Raw genomic sequence first — 17,517 nt, 5'->3', positions numbered from 1 at the left:
TTGGTTCTTCCAGTATCAAAAGAATTTTCCTATAAGAAAGTTTCATATTTGAGGAATTGTTGCTTAAACAATTTATAGACAGAATTATCCATGGCATTCATTTAACTTTTTGAACAGGCAAAAGTTTGTGTGGCTGTTTCAGCAGTTTACAAACTTTGTGTATTCTGCTGACAAACAAACAAAAAAATGCTTACCCACTCCCCCTGCCCACTATATATCTATTTATTTAAGGATCACTCATATAGATACTATCATTGTTAGCTAGCATCTCAAGGCACAAGTCAGGATAAAGCACACAGCCTACAATAGAGGTACAATACACAGAAATATGTAGATGAAGATATGAACAGACACACATGAAATATATTTTATATATATCCTACTCCTGTTGTAGACTAACATTTAACACACACACACACACACACATATATAACATATACATTTAAATAATCTTGATAATTGTGCAAAATTCTGGCCAACCTCTTGTCACATCTGATTAGAATATCAGTGTTTTTCCCTATCTACTCAACATTCCCATTAGGTTGTCTAATAGGTATCTTAAACTAAACATGTCCAAACTCAACTTGCATAACCTTCCTCCCAAACTGGCTCTACCTACAGTTTCTCCATCTTAAAGATGACTACACAGGCCCAGTTGTATAGGCCATACCGGACCCTGGAGTCAATTTTGACAGCTCGCTCCCTCACACAAACCGCATCCTATCTGCCAGGCTAACTTACTGGAAGCTCCTGATGTCAAGAGTGTACTGAAAGATGAGCAGAAGGCAGAAAGTTAAGGATGGGGTAGGAGTAGGATGTCCTAATGAATCAAAGCCCCTAGAACAGCATCTGGAACATAGGAGGTTTTCTGTAATTATTTACTGAACGAAGAAATAGATCCCTGGAAAAAACATACTAAAGCAGTTATAAAGATAAATACCACAGCTTTTAAATCTAGAAGTATATTTATAATCTCTACCTACATCACTATTAAAATGAATTGGGGAAACTGATGCCTATAATCCCAGCACATTGGGAGTTTGAGGCAGGAAGATGGATTGAGGCCAGGAGTTCAAGGTAACAGTGATGGAGCAAGGCTCTAGCTCATAAACCAACAAATAAGTAAAACTGAATAGAGTAGGAGGAAAAAAAACTGGAACAATCTGCCACAAAATACTAATGGTCTTTTAGTGTCTGTTAGTGCCTTTCTTCTTTCAATTTTCTTACATTTAAAAATGTAATAAATATCCAATTCCTTTATAATAGAAAAATTTCTTTTAAAACCCTAACGGAAATTCACCCCAACTTTGCCTAACACTTATATTCATTCTTGGGGGTAAGGAAATAGGGAGAAAAAAGGGAGAACTAGTTAAAAGCAAATTGATTACAATGTTTTTCATTATTAAGCAGGCACACACTCCAGCTTGCTCCTGGGGTAAACAATTCTTTGCTTTTCCAATTCAGTACCACTTAACATGCATAAAATTTGAATGCCTTTTTAAATGTGTTTGGTTAACAGAAGGATGCAGAATTTTAAGAAAATGAAGAGGTCCTTAAGTATGAAACATTAAAAGGAAATCTACAGAGAGACTCTAAGAGGAGAGAAATAAAAATTATGATATGCATGTAAATTAAATATGAAAATGGAAAATCTTTTGCAGCGAACTTTACAGTAAGCTATTATTTTACTGAACGGGCCACCAACTTAATATCAAATTCCAATGTAAAAACCAAAAAGTCACATCTCCTTATTTCACGTCTTTAAAATCAAGGTAAGAATAATAATGGCAAACCCTTAGTGTTCACAATGTGCCAGGTGCTGTCCGAAGCACTTTACATACTTCACAAATATGTCATAATACATAACTAATTCTAATGAAACTTTTAAAAAGCTAGGTGGCACATATTTTGGATTTTTAAAAAGGTTGGCCAGGAGAAAATAATACTGTAAATCACCTGCTCAGAGGGTAATTTTTCCTTAAAGGTATGTTCTCCTAATCCAATAAGGAAATAATAAATTTCTTAGAACACTTTAAATGGTGCCATTTAGACAACAAATAGAAAATTAAGGGCGCAAGTCTAAATGCAAGTAATTATAAAAGAAAATCTTATAAAGAGAAACTAAGTGTTTCACTGCTAACTAGGAAATGTTCAAGACACACAAGCTTTATTGATTAAAGAATGTATAATACTTCTATAAAGATGCCTAAGTTATTTATCGAATGCTGAGAGACTTTTAAGTTAAAAGATCTTTTAATATAGATGACTTTAGCAGCTGTCGATGAATGGAGGTACTGTTAAATAGGAAACAGAAGTGGATCAGCTGACAGACCTTTTAGAGTCCCATCTTCAAAGGAAAGAGGATGAAAATAAACCATTAAAAAATATGTGAGCTGATGGGGAAATCTAGAGTCCACAGCTGATCTCCTATTTATTAGTAGGTAATGTGTTAGCACCAGAGTTTATGACCATGAAGGTCTAACACTGATTCATGTGAGGAGTGCCTCACAGAACCAGCTTTCATATTAAATCAAGTTATATGGGGAAAATGGTTGAAGTCTAACTATAAAGAAACACCTTCCGTATGAAATAACCTGTTCTTTGAATTTGCATCTTAATGGGACTTTTATTCTCTTTTCATATTATTACAAAAGAATGCATCATCATCACAATACTAAACAAAACACAAAACAATCTGTACAACTTTTTAAAGGGAAAAATGTGTGTACTGTTTATTACACTGAATAATTCTGACCACCAACAACCAATGGCAAGTGGGAGGGAATAACACTGAGACTATAAAACCATCTTGCTTCTTAACAAACTTTCCTCCTCCACTTCAACATTCTTGAGGATTCTTTCCCAAACCTATTAATTCCATATCATGATGGTTACAAATTTTTCAATTCCGCCACTCCTTTCAGCACGTTATTTTTTGTATCTTCATTAAAGTGGCAAAAAAAAAAAAAAAAAAAAAAATCCCCTACTCGTCATCATAAAACAATGTTGGAAACGGACATTAAAACACAGGACAAGTGAAAAACAGATCTCACAGGACTCACAGGACTACAAATTTAAACAGATCTCACAGGGCTCACAGGACTAAGACTCACAGGACTACAAATTTAGGAAGTACACAAAAAATTAAAAATTAAACTCAATTTGATACACTAAATATGTGTAGCTTTTTGTATGTCAATTATACAAAAAGTGGTTTTAAAACAAATGATCCAACCCATACCACCAACTAATAAAGAAAAAAATAAGCAAATGAATCATGAAAAAGAGAATCATCCTTTTTGGATTAATCCTTTCAGTAAAGATCACTAACAATTGTTTGCACTGCAATGAATACAGTTCCCTAAATATAACAGATGAATTATTTTATATACACATTTCATTTTTATTTTTGGAGAACTGGTTAATAAATATATTTTAAGTTCAATGTATTATATATTTATGAGTGGGAAGCAACCTTAAACATTTTTAACAGCAGAAATATATAAAACAATTATAAGTGGAAATAATACAAACTGTCTTGTGTTTTTATCCTGGAGTCAAACCATAGAAATCTTAGGTAACTAAGAAAATTTTGAAAAACATTATTTTGAATATTAAAAATCATGCGTTTTGGGGAGGGAGAAAATTAACGGCCTTTCTTTGCCTTAAAATACTTTACAATTTATGAAATATACAATTGGAATGGAGCAACTCCTAAAATAATCAGTATTTTGAGGAGGGAAATTGAGCACAGACACAAACTACTGTTTCTTCACTCAACCCGTTCCCAATGCTCAGCTGAAGAAGTTCCCACCTAAAAGAGCAGAAGTTATTCTATTTTAGAGGGGTAGTGTGAATGACTTTTTCTACGTATTAACTAGAATTAAATGGTAATTTGTAAAATGCTTTTCCATTTTTAAACATGAGAGTCTCTATCTGAAACCACAAGGCAGTAGGCATTGCCACGGTCTTAGGCTAACATCTGCAACCCACCAGTCTGCATGGCCTAGAAACAGGTGTGGAGAGGACCAGAGTTGAACTGCCAGCAGCACCACGGACTCATCTGTCCGGGCTTTCTGCCATTACCAGATATGTGCCCTTTTTCTTGCTATTCTTTTTCCGCTGAAGGCTTCTGAAGATCTTGTTCCTGTGAACACATTTGGGGCTCAACATATTGTCTGCAAGGTGTGGGGGTGGAAAATTGAAGGCAAGAAGCGAGAGGCGTGCATGCACTCACTCTCCCTTCCTGCTTCTCGGGAACCCAGGCTTGTCCAGCATGAAACTGGAGGTGAACCCAACCATCTGTGTCTACAGGGAGACTTATCCCATGGACCACACGCCACTTGACACCACTCTTGTGGAGATTCCATTCACTGCCTCTGGCATCCCTGCCCTGGCTGCAATTCTGGCCCAGGAGGCCAGCGAAGCCTTTGGGGCAGAAGTTGTCACCACAACTGTATTAACTCCTTCAAGGAGAGCAGCAGACTCTCCTTGAGGCAACCCCTCCTCAGGAATAAGAGCCACTTCGAGGGGACGCATCTTCTCAGAACTTTGCAGGGACGTTTCCCTCTTTTCCACCTTTGATTTTTTGCGTAATGACTTCCAGATTCTGGCCTCTTTTTTCCTGTGCTAGGAATATCCTTTTGATTTGGGTAGGTAAAAGAATACAGGCCCTTACGTCCATCTAATTTCTGGTCTTTGTGCTCAGCTTTAATTGGTGGTGCCAGGCCCACAGAATGTCCCAGTGAATCTGATTGACAGGTGGCAGTTTAGAGGGAAATGGAGGGATTGGTATTGTCTTCTGAGGTTCTGGGTTGTCACTGCACTCTGCCTTCTTCTTTGGACAGAGCGTTTGGTCACCTTTGACAGATCTCTTTCATTTAGTCCCCTTCACTGATGTTCCCGGCAGAGCAACTATACTTGGTGCAACATTTCTGTCTAATTAAAACGTATTAAACAGAAACAAGGAAGACCAAATACTGTAAGAGCATAAAATATACTTTCAAAGCATATTAATTCTGAACAAAACACAGTACATTTACCGATAGAGATCAAGGCACATATTTGTATTATGTGTATTTTTCAATTTGACACAAAATCAAAATATAACTGTGTAAATACTTGATTTTCCACAAAAAAAAAAAATTGTTACATGTTAATTTCTTTCTCTCTCTCTCTCTCTCTTTCAAGAGTCTCGTTATGTTTTGGGCTCAAACGCCTGGGCTCAAGTGATCCTCTTACTCCAGCCTCCTGAGCAGGTGGGGCAACAGGTACACCACCACACCCAGGAATACCTTTCTTTCTTGATGACTAAATCATTACTTACCTTTCCATTATTAACTTAGATAATAAAGAAATGAATGGATGGAAAGGACAGTCATAACAGAATGAACCAAAAAACCTAAGAGCTCTTTATTTTTTATTTATTTATTTATTTTTTTGAGACGGAGTCTGGCTCTGTCGCCCAGGCTGGAGTGCAGTGGCCGGATCTCAGCTCACTGCAAGCTCCGCCTCCCGGGTTTACGCCCTTCTCCTGCCTCAGCCTCCCGAGTAGCTGGGACTACAGGCACCCGCCACCTCACCCGGCTAGTTTTTTGTATTTTTTTTTAGTAGAGACAGGGTTTCACAATATTAGCCAGGATGGTCTCGATCTCCTGACCTCGTGATCCGCCCGTCTCGGCCTCCCAAAGTGCTGGGATTACAGGCTTGAGCCACCGCGCCCGGCCAGCTCTTTAAAGAGTATCAATCTTTTATGGAAAGTCTCTAAGTAAAACAATACGAAAGTTAAAAGAAAACCTTGGTTTAACTCAATCTCCGCTAACACCACAAATATTAACCGAAGGCCCATTAGTGCCCAATGCTAAGGTAGACTCCAGAGACACAAAATGATTAAAACAAGGTATTTGGCCCCATAGAGCCTACAATCTAAAGGAATCTCTTTTTAAAATTTTTTAAGAATAACATGTTTCTCTACTAAATAGAAGTTAATGCCTTTATATCCCCATGACTATGACAGTGCCTGGCCCACTGTGGGCATTTAATAAGAAACTGCTGAAACAGCTGAAATTAATTACAGCATAGATTGAAATGGCACTAAAAGTCCAACAGCACTCAAGTAGAGGCTGGCTGCCTTCCTTCTCCTAAAAGTTGATCCTTCTCAAACTCCAAAGCTGAGAAAACCATCAGATGTATGCTGAAGTTCTGTGGACTCCACCCTGACCTCCAGGCCCCACCCACAGTTGCAGAAGCAACTCAACAGAAGATTCTGAAACCAGTTCTGTGGTGCCCAAGGAAAAGTCAAAGCCCATATGAGCTGGACAGAGGCACAGGCATGGTGGTGGCTTAGGAAAAGAACAGTCAGGAGGTTCCTGCCACAGAGTTTGAGTGCATGGGAGATGGGAGACTGAGCTAGGTTAGTAGGAGTAGGATTTGGAGACAGGAATCAGCATGTGAGGCATTTTAGAAGAACAGCTGGTAGTGCTTTGGCAATTAAATGTGAGGGCTAAAAGAGAAGTCAAACATGAGAAGAGCAGCATATATTGCTACAGGGAAGGATACAGAGTTTGATATTTGGGCTACAGTTTGCTTTTCCTATTAACGGGATCGGTGACCTTGGTATCTTTTTTTTTTTTTTTTTTTTTTGAGACAGTTTCACTCTTGTTGCCCAGGCTGGAGTGCATGGCGCGATCTGAGCTCACTGCAACCTCCACCTTCCAGGTTCAAGCGATTCTCCTGCCTCAGCCTCCTGAGTAGCTGGGATTACAGGCATGTGCCACCAGGCCTGGCTAATTTTTTTGTATTTAGTAGAGACGGGGCTCCACCATGTTTGGCTGGTCTCGAACTTCTGACCTCAGGTGATCCACCCACCTCGGCCTCCCCAAGCGCTGGGATTACAGGCGTGCGCCACTGTGCCTAGCTGACCTTGATATCTTTATTTCCTTATCTACAAAGGAAAGTTATCAGACACGAAGATTTCTCAAGTCCCTTCCAACCCTAACATTTTACCATTCTAAGGTTCCAAAGGCTTTAAGTTTTGTTGGCTGACAGAACTATGTACAAGTCACTGACAGGGACGTTCAGAGGTATGATAATGAAATAAAGAATATTTCACATTTGTGTGGGACCACAGATGCTTAAAAAATGATTTTTGACTACAGATTATTATTTTAGTTTAACTGTTTTCTGCACTGCAACAAGATGAGTGGAAACAGCAAAAGCTATGAAGCCAAACAGATTCTCTTTAGAATCCAGATATACCAAATGACCTTGGGCAGGCTACTCAACACTCCCTAAGTCTCAGTATTTAATTCATGAAAGAGGCACCAACTGGGAAAAGAAGAGACAAGAAAGAGCTGGGACTCGTGTTCGCTGGCAGCTTCTCTTGAGATGGCTCTGCAGAGTCCCTCATTTTAAGGCTTTTATCCTCTCACTTTCCTTCACTGCTGCTGCCATCTAAGATACTTTATTTAAAACTTTAGGAAGAAAAGGATTTATTAGCATCATCTGCGGCGGTTGAAGATTTCTGTTTATTGGACATTCCAATAAAAATTTTAAGACTCACAAAGCTGCTGAACCCGAACAGGTTTTTTGTTTGTTTTCTCCCCATTCCATCAGACATTTCTCCAACCCAGACAGGTACTCTAGCTCCTGATCCATATGTTCCAGTCTCCACGCAGTATCTCCACTTAGCTATCTCACAGGCACTCTGTATGTCCTGCAATCTAGCCCACAGGCTGGAGCCCCAGCCCCCAAAGCCTAGCCTTCTCCTGGGTTCCCGAGCTCAGTCAATGTGGTCACTATGCATCAGGTGGTTGTGTCAGAAATCTGTGGGTCCTTCTTGGCACCTCCTTTCTCTTCACAAGCTAGCAGCCAATCCAATCTTGTGAATTTTCTCTCCTAAATATTTCTTCAATCTGTTTTTCCCCAATGTACTCTTAGTCTGAGCTACTATTACTTTTCACCTGGACAGCTACAACACCCCGACTCATCTCTGTTGAACCTCTTTTTACTCCCCAACTATGATCCATTCTCCAGAGGAGCCAGAGGCAACATTAAGAAAACAGACCAAACTGATCACCTTCTGTTTAGAAAACCTTCAGTGATTTTCTGTTGCATTTAGGATAAAGGAAACTGTCCTTCCAAGGTCTTCGAGGCCCTACATGTGCTGGCTCACTTCTAGCCACTGGGCCCACCTTCGTGCTTTATGTTACACTGGCCTTATCCCCAGGGCCTTCTTACATATGATTCCTCTCCTGGGCTGCTGGGCCTTCCCTGCACCCCCTTTCACCTAGTTACTAACTATTCATAAATCAGAACTCAGACCCAACAGCATACCCTCAGGAAAATGCCATTAACTGGTCCAGACTAGATCAGGTGTCCTACTTAGACATTCTCATAGCACCTATAAAGCACTCATTACACTCTAATTAAACAATGTCGGTTTCATTTACCAGACTGTGAACTAGGCAAGAGGCAAAAGCAAGGCCCATATTGATCTTGTTAACAGATGTTTCCCCTATGCATAGTACCTGGTACATATGAAAGATTGAATATGCATTTGTAAATGAATGCATGAGCTAACCATCTATCCATCCACCAATCAATCTGTAAAACCTCATTAAGTTACTATATAAACAAGATAGGTGTGCATCACCTCACCTTTAATTTTTATTTGATTTTTATTCTGGCTATCTTTTACTTTTCACTGAATATATGCCTTATATCTCCCATAAACAGAAGCTGCATGAACGCTTCTGAGGGAAATGCTTATACTAGAATTGTGGAAACATTGAAGGAGACCAAGATAAGGCAAGGGTTAAGTCAATCCTCCAACATAAAGAAAAATCCAATCTGAATTTCTCTCAGAAGGACCCTCTCCATCCCCTAATAAGATGGTATATAAGCCCAAAATTCAAATTGCCTATTTGAGTCACATTTATTTGTGAATTCCTGTGTATATATATATATATATACATACACAATCAAATCTATTTTTTCTCTTGCTACTCTGTCTTTTGTCACTATAATTTGTAGGCTCCCAGCTACCAAATATAAGAGAGTAAAGAAAAAAGTTTTTTTCCTTCTCCCAAAAGACAGAGAATATAAGGCAAAAGAAAAAAAAAAAAAAGTACTTATAAATGAACTCTAATAATGAAACCACCTTTGCAAAAATTACGATAGTGAGAAAAACCTGACCTAACCAACGCCATCTTGCTTCTAACCTCCCAAGCTGCCCTTGTTAATTCCTGGGTGTAGGCCAAACTAACTTTGGGAGGAATTTAGTTCATAGTTTAACTTTGAAATAAAGATGGTAACAGCCCCTCCCAGAAACAAACGCCCTCCTTGCTTAGGGACCAGATCCCCTTTGTAAAACTAACAAATTAGCCACATGATTACAAATTATGGCTCAGGAATCATGCAGCCAGAGGCCACAAGATGCCTAACCTCCCCAGTTGCTCCCACGGATAACATTACTATTGTAAGACCTAAGACAAGTGTTCGAGGTATTTTTCAGACTCTGCATTCTGATAGACCAGCTGGCCTCACTCAGACCAATAAAATCTGGTTCAGCTAGTTTTGCAATCCCCCTCAGGAACAGAAGACGGCATGAAAAACCAGCTTCAATCCACTATGATTACATCCCTGATTCAACCAACCAGCATTCCCCATTCCCTAGGCCCCTGCTGGCAAACTACCCCCACACACACACACACTTTTTTTTAACAAACAGGAACTCTTCTTAAAAATATACATATTTTTTTCATTGCCCAGGCCAGAGTGTAATGGCTATTCACAGGCTCTATCCCACTACTGATCAGCATGGGAGTTTTGACCTACTCTGTTTCCAACCTGGGCCCATTCACCCCTACTTAGGCAACATGGTGGTCCTTGCTTCGAAGAGGTCATCATACTGATGCTGAACTTAGTGTGGACACCCAACTGACATACTGCTTTACAGCCCAGACCTCCTGGGCTCAGAAGATCCCCCCGTCTCAGCCTCCCAAGTAGCTGGGACAACGGGCACACACCACCACACCCAGTATGTCAAACTATCTTTATTTTAATTAATTTATTTTTTGAGACAGGGTCTCAGTTTGTCACCCAGGCTGCAGTGCAGTGGCACAAACAAGGTTTACTGCAGCCTTGACCTACCAGGCTCAAGCCATCCCTCACCTGAGCCCTCCAAGTGGCTGGGACTACAGGCATGCACCACTAGGCCCGGCTAATTTTTTTGGTTTGTAGAGAGAGCATCTCAACACGTTGCCCAAGCTGGTCTTGAACTCCTAGGCTCAAATAAACTGCCTGCCTCAGCCTCCCAAAGTGCTGGGATTACAGGCCAAACTATCTTTAAAAATTCCAGTCTCTGAATTTTTGCTGAGACTAAGGAATAATAAAACTCCAGTCTCCCATTTACCCAGCTCTACTTGTATTTAACTCTTTCTCTATTGCAATTCCCTCATCTTGATAAATTGGCTTTGTATCGGCAGCGGGCAAGAACTTGCTGGTGGTTACAGTAACTGATATAATACATTATTTTAGACATAGTACATTACTTAAGACCAGAGTATTATTTTTATCACTATAAGGTTGATTGGAAAATGTGGTTTTCGTTCAGTCAAAGCCTGTTACAGGCAAGACACTCAAATACCAACACGGCATCTACTAACCCTCTCTCTTCCATCAGCCCTTCCATTGCCCCACCTGATCTGAGGAAATGACCACATTTACACACATCCAGTAGCCTCATGCTGTTCCACCTCAGAGACGAAAGAGGAATCTCCACTATGCCTATTTCTAACGCTCAGAGCAGCTACTATAGTACATTCTTAGTTCAAAAAGACTCATTTTCAATAGAAACCTTTGTGGTTTTTTTTGTTTTTTTTTTTAGAGACGGAGTCTCGCTCTGTCACCCGGGCTGGAGTGCAGTGGCCGGATCTCAGCTCACTGCAAGCTCCGCCTCCTGGGTTCACGCCATTCTCCTGCCTCAGCCTCCCGAGTAGCTGGGACTACAGGCGCCCGCCACCTCGCCCGGCTAGTTTTTTGTATTTTTTAGTAGAGACGGGGTTTCACCATGTTAGCCAGGATGGTCTTGATCTCCTGACCTCGTGATCCGCCCGTCTCGGCCTCCCAAAGTGCTGGGATTACAGGCTTGAGCCACAATAGAAACCTTTGTAAAGAAATGAGTTTTATAATACCTTACTTGATTATCTTGAAATTTTCATTTTGATGCAATATAAACTGTCATGCGTGTCCGTGTGAAGAGACCACCAAACAGGCTTTGTGTGAGCAACATGGCTGTTTATTTCACCTGGGTGCAGGCGGGCTGAGTCCGAAAAGAGAGTCAGCGAAAGGAGATAAGGGTGGGGCCGTTTTATAGGATTTGGGTAGGCAAAGGAAAATTACAGTCAAAGAGGGGTTGTTCTCTGGCGGACAGGAGTGGGGGTCACAAGGTGCTCAGTGGGGGAGCTTTCTGAGCCAGGATGAGCCAGGAAAAATAATTTCACAAGATAATATCATCGCTTAAGGCAAGGACCGGCCATTTTCACTTCTTTTGTGGTGGAATGTCATTGGTCAAGGCAAGGCAGGGCATTTGCACTTCTTTCATGATTCTTCAGTTACTTCAGGCCATCTAGGCGTGTATGTGCAAGTCACAGGGGATGCAATGGCTTGGCTTGGGCTCATGAGGCCTGACATAAACCGTAATAATTAAAAACCAAGAAGGTAAAAAAGAGATTGGGGAAAATTTGCTCCCACTTGATCACAAAACCTAACTAGAAATGTTCTATTAAAAACTTGCAGAAAATTGTTTATATCAATGATCTGTGGTCTTCAATATCAGACACCCAAAATAATTGAAGTCTAGAATGAAAAAGTCCATCTAGCAACTGATAAATTATTTACCACTGACTGAGTGCTGAGCTATAAATTGAGTTAGAAGTTTAAGTCATGGCATATGTATAAAACTTCAAATTCTAAGTCCATATTCATTTGCCCATGCTTGTTTGTTATTAAAACCACATGTTGTCACTGAATCATTTTATGGTTCATTTGAGACAAACATGCAGAAAATTGTGGGAAACAAATAAAGCCCTAGAAGTCTGTTAAAGGCAAGATACTCAATGCCATTGGAACCTGTTATGAGGCTTTGTGAAGCCTAAGCTAAAAAGTGTATCTGTGGTTGAAAGGCGGTTTGTCTTAATAAGAAAACTGCACTGCAGCTGTAATGAGATTGAAACTGTAGCAACCACTGATCGAATTTTTATTTTTCTCCCATAAACTAGAAAATATGAATCTCATTGCTTAATGAGAAATTGTGTGCCAAAACTTTAAATAATATCTTTAGTCACATATTTAAACTTCACAGGGTAAAAGTGTCCTATTTTTTAAAAATCTAAAGCATGTATCAAACTAGTGAATTAATAACAAAGGATTCCTTCCTTAAAAGACACTTTCCTATATCCTAAAAGTGAAAACCGAAACATCTCAGAATCTCCCCACACTCATTTTCAAAGTTCATTTCATACCTTATAAGCATTTTGAAGCAAATTTGCTATGATTTCAATGTGCCCCCCAAAGTCCATGTGTTGGAAATTTGATCCCCAATGTGGCAGTGTTGAGAGGCAGGGTCTAATAGAGGTACTTAGGTCATGGGGGCACCACCCTCATGAATGGCTTAATGCCGTTATCTCAGGAGAGAGTCCCATATAAAAGGGAGAGTTTGGTCCCCTAATCTCGGACTTCCTAGCCTCCAGAATAATGAACAGGTAATTTCTGTTCATTATAAATTACCCAGTCTGTGATATTCTGTTACAGCAGTACAAAACAGACTAAGATAAAGTTCCTCCTTATAATTCTGAATTCTAACTAGCATACACCACCCTTAAAATAAGAAAGAAGAAAGAAAGAAAGAAAGAAAGAAAGAAAGAAAGAAAGAAAGAAAGAAAGAAAGAAAGAAGGCAGAAAGCTATATAACAAGAAAGGATAATACCACCCCCAAGAAAACTTTTCAAAAAAGTAAACTCAGCTTTTGCCATTGTGTTCACAACCCCATGAATCAAGTAACAACCTGCTTCATCTCTACTTCCCCATAATTACTTTATGTACCCTGTCCCCCACCCGCTGGGCACACAATTCAACTGAACAAACTTTAAAGGACCTCTACAGTTTGCTAAGCATGATGGTTTATAAAGAAGTAAAGAGATACAAATCCCTACACGGAAGGGTTTCTCAAACTGGAAGGAACGTCAGACCAACTATCAGCACTCCATACTAGCGCACTCTGAGAGCCCAGCGCAGGAGGTGACTGGGGGAGGGGGAGCCTTTCCACAAGGGACAACACTGCAACTGCACCAAGATGCATAGACTCTCATCATGCTATAAAAGACAAGAAAAGAACTCTAAATACAGAGAATGCTTTAAACTTTAGCATGCATCATAATCATTTGGAGGGCTTGTCAAAACACAGATTCTAAGCCCTAGCCCCAGACTTCCGATTTAGGTAGGGCCTGAGAATTTGCATTAATATCAAGTTCCCAGGTTATGCTAATAATGCTCTCAGTCTTTTCACTGTAACATTATGTGATCAAAGAGGCGGGGGCGAGGTCTCTCTCACGTGTGTTTTATAAAGATGCTAATCCCATCATGGGGCCTCCACCCCGATGATCTAATTCACCTTCCAAAGGCCATACACCTCCTAATACCATCATCTTGAAAGTTAGAACTTCAACATAAGAATTTTAGGGGAATACAAACATTCAGACCATAGCAATTATATAAATGTTTTAAAATATAACAATTTTTTTAAATTGTTGAACTCAGGGCACTTTTAAGCAAAGTTTAAGTATTTCATAAACAAATTATCTTAAATTTACTTTTAAAAATGCAACTGGTTTATACCATTTCACACCTATTTGTATGACTATAATTTAAAAACAAACAAAATAACAAGTGGTGACAAGACACTGGAACCCTAATAACATTGCTGGTGGGAGTGTAAATGGTGCAGTCCCTGTGAACAGTTTGGGGCTTCCTCAAACAGCTAAAAATAGAATTCCTATATGACTCAGCAACTCCACTTACAGGTATACACCCAGAAGAATTAAAAGCAGGAACTCAAACAGAACCTTGCATACCACTGTTCACAGCAGCCTTACTCACAATAGCAAAAGGTGGAAACAACCCGGGTGACCATCAACAGATGAATTTATCCATGCCATGTAATATTATTCAAAGAGGGAAAGGAGTTCTGATACAAACTACAACATGGATAAACCTTAAAAATACTGAGCTAAGTGAAATAAGCCAAATGCAAAGGACAAGTATCACGTGGTCCACTGATATGAAATAACTAGAACAGGCAAATTCAGAGAGACAGAAAGTGGATTAGAAGTTACTAGGGGCTGGGGTGAGGGGAGAGTAGGGAGTTACTGCTTAATGGTTACAGAGTTTGTATTTGCAGTGATGAAAACATTTTAGAAATGGTGATCATGGTTGCACAACACTGAATGTAATCAATGCTGTTAGGCACTTAAAAATGGTTAAAATGGTAAATTTTAGTTTATATATTTTTATTAACCACCACCATAAAAAGCTCAAGCTTAATTAATTGAAAGTTTAGTCTCAATTATTTGTCTAAAAGCCCACTAAAGATTAAATTGCTGTCTAGCACTTTGGAAGGCCAAGGCAGCGGATCACCTGAGGTTGGGAGTTTGAGGCCAGCCTGACCAACATGGAGAAACCCCGTCTCTACCGAAAAAAAAATACAAAAAAATTAGCCAGGCGTGGTGGCATGTGGCTGTAACCCCAGCTACTCGGGAGGCTGAGGCAGGAGAATCGCTTGAACCCGGGAAGTGGAGATTGCAGTGAGCTGAGATTGCACCACTGTACTCCAGCCTGGGCAACAAGAGTGAAACTCCATCTCAAAAAAAATGATAATAATAATAATAATAATTTAATTGCTGTCATAGTACTTTGATTTCAGTTTAGCTGACCCCTTAAGTTATGCAGCTGTATCATATTGGTTTTGTTTTGTCTACAGTATTTATATGCTCACAAACTGTTAATGGAAGATCAGACAATTTTAACTGAATTTAATCAAATCAACTTTGAAAGGCAGAAATAGCCACAGTAAACAAGCTCACTAATAACAGATTAGGAAGGTATAAGAATGCTAGATAAGCAACTCTGTTTCAAAGGTAAATTATCTAATTTTGTTTCACCCAGTTATATGAAAAATAAACCTCCTAACAAAAGCACACAAAGGTTTTTAATGGGATAAAACAGACCAGCAGGATGCATTATTTACTGATAGGGTATCTTTGCCTATAGTTATTTTCTTAGCCATAATATGAATTTCCCAATGAATATAATCTCACTTGTCTCTGACACACCCTCAACTTTCAATACTTTGGGTACTTAAAAACACAGAAAAGAAACAATTATATCATGAGGCTCCTAATATACAGGAAATGTGTAATGAGCTATGCCATCATATACACTTCTCTACTTCAGTAACTTTGGTTCTACAAACTCTAACCTGATTTAAGTGATACTAACTCCTGATTTCTCACCTCAAAACTAAGTTTCTCAAGGGTGGCTGTGACACTGCCTTTAGTGTTTGTTCTATAGCCTTAAGCATTTAGAAAATATCGGTGTCCAGTGAAAGTTGGTAAGTATAGCATAAGTCACAATACGGGGAATGTAACTCAAATCTGTGAATCTAAAAGTCCTTTGAGGCTAGGTGTGGTGGTTCATGTCTGTAATCCCAGCACTCTGGGAGGCCAAGAGTTAGACACCAGCCTGGGCAACAAAGAGATATCCCATCTCTCTAAAAAAAGAACTTAAATAGCTAGATGTGGTGGTGCATATCTATGGTCCCAGCTACATGGGAGACTGAAGCATGAGTAACCCTTGAGCTCAGGATTTCGAGGCTGTAGTGAGCTATGATGAGACAGTGCACTCCAGCTTGGGTGACAGTCTCCCACCCTGTCTCAAAAAAAAAAAAAAAAAATACACACACACACACACACACACACACACACCACACACACACACACATTTAATAAAAAAAAAGTCAGGAGCAGCCAAGAAGGCTGAGTAGAAACAGCTCCGCTCTGTGGCTTTCACCGAGAAGGATGAAAATGGTGAGTGAATTCTGCATCTTCAACTGAAGTACCAAAGTTCTCTCATTTGGACTGACTAGGTGGTTGGCATGACCCATGGAGAGCAACGAAAGGCAGGGTGGAGCAAGGGCCCATCTGGGAGCTTCATGGGAGGGGAGGGGGCAAGGGAGCTCCCTCTCCCGGTCAAGGCAGGCAGTGAGGGATTGTGCTACTCCTCCCTGAAAGCCACGCTTTTCCCACAGATCCTTGCAACCCACTGATCAGGAGGTACCCCTCGTGAACCCATGCCACCAGGGCCTTGGGTCCCAAGCACAGAACTGTGCAGACTCCCAGCAGCTGCTCAGGAGGCTGGCCTCTTGAGCAGGCACTGAGACACAGGAGAATTTGCATACTTCAGCTCTCGGAAGGCCAGTGAGGCAGGAGATCTGTCCACTCCCATGGGCAGGGGGCTGAAGCCAGGGAGCCAAGTGACCTCACTCCCACAGAACCCCAAGAGCTAAAATCCACTGGCCTGGAATCCCCAACCAGCATACCAGGCCTGAGACTGCCTAAAACAACCCAGTTCCTGGGGAAAAGGGGCAGCCATCACTGCAGCTCCAGTTGGCTGTTTCCCCCTGCCACCAGTGCCAGCAAGACTGGGTGGTCTGGACCAGGAGCAACTTCCCACATCACAGTACAGTCGCTGGGTCAGTTCTTGGGCAGGCTGCTTCTTTAAGTAGGACCCTGATCCACTCCTCCTCACTGGGTAGGGCCTCCCTGTGGGAATTTCAGCATCCCCAGCCAGGGGCTTAAGGACAGAACTCTGATATCCCTGAGAGGAGCCCCTAAGAGGAGGGGCAGCTGTGGTATCATGGATAAGCAATCTTAGTCTTTTATGCCTGCTGGCTCTGGAGAGTCAGGGCAGCCTGGATGAGGGGGACTCCCCCCAGCACAGCACACCCACTCTGCCAACGGGCAGCCAGACTGCTCATTTAAGTGGGTCCCTGATCCCACTCCTCCTGACTGGGTGAGACCTCCCGACAAAAGCCTGCAGACACCTCATACAAGTGCATTCTAGCCGGTATCAGGTTGGTGCCTCTCTGAGACAGAGCTCCCAGAGAAAGGAGCAGGCTGCCATCTTTGCTGGTCTGCAGCCTCCGGTGATTTCTCCAGGGGTGGGAGGGGCCCAGGACCCTGTAGTAGACACCCAGCACACTGCAGTAGCCCTACCGAAGAGGGGCCTGACTGCTAAAAGAAACACAAACTGAAAGCAACAACAACAACATCACCAACAAAAAAGACCCCACACAAACCCCATCCAAAGGTCAGCAGCCTCAAAGATCAAAGGTAGATAAACCCATGAAGATGAGAAAGAATCAACGCAAAAATGCTGAAAACTCAAAAAGCCAGAGGGCCT

General features: G+C 40.9%; 1 protein-coding gene and 1 pseudogene across 9 annotated transcripts in view; both read right to left on the bottom strand.

Annotated features, from left to right (window-relative positions):
* LOC117084508 overlaps positions 1-5,848 on the bottom strand; it is a 42,005-nt pseudogene extending 36,157 nt beyond the window's left edge.
* SLC25A26 (solute carrier family 25 member 26) overlaps positions 1-17,517 on the bottom strand; it is a 165,837-nt gene that overhangs the window by 53,292 nt on the left and 95,028 nt on the right. The gene's annotated exons all lie outside the window — the stretch shown is intronic.

This window comes from Trachypithecus francoisi, unplaced genomic scaffold, assembly GCF_009764315.1.
Source record: "Trachypithecus francoisi isolate TF-2019V2 unplaced genomic scaffold, Tfra_2.0 Lachesis_group0, whole genome shotgun sequence".
In the NCBI taxonomy this organism is placed as follows: Eukaryota; Metazoa; Chordata; class Mammalia; order Primates; family Cercopithecidae; genus Trachypithecus; species Trachypithecus francoisi.
The sequence above is the reverse complement of the archived record's forward strand: the minus strand, read 5'-3'. Positions and strand labels throughout refer to the sequence as shown.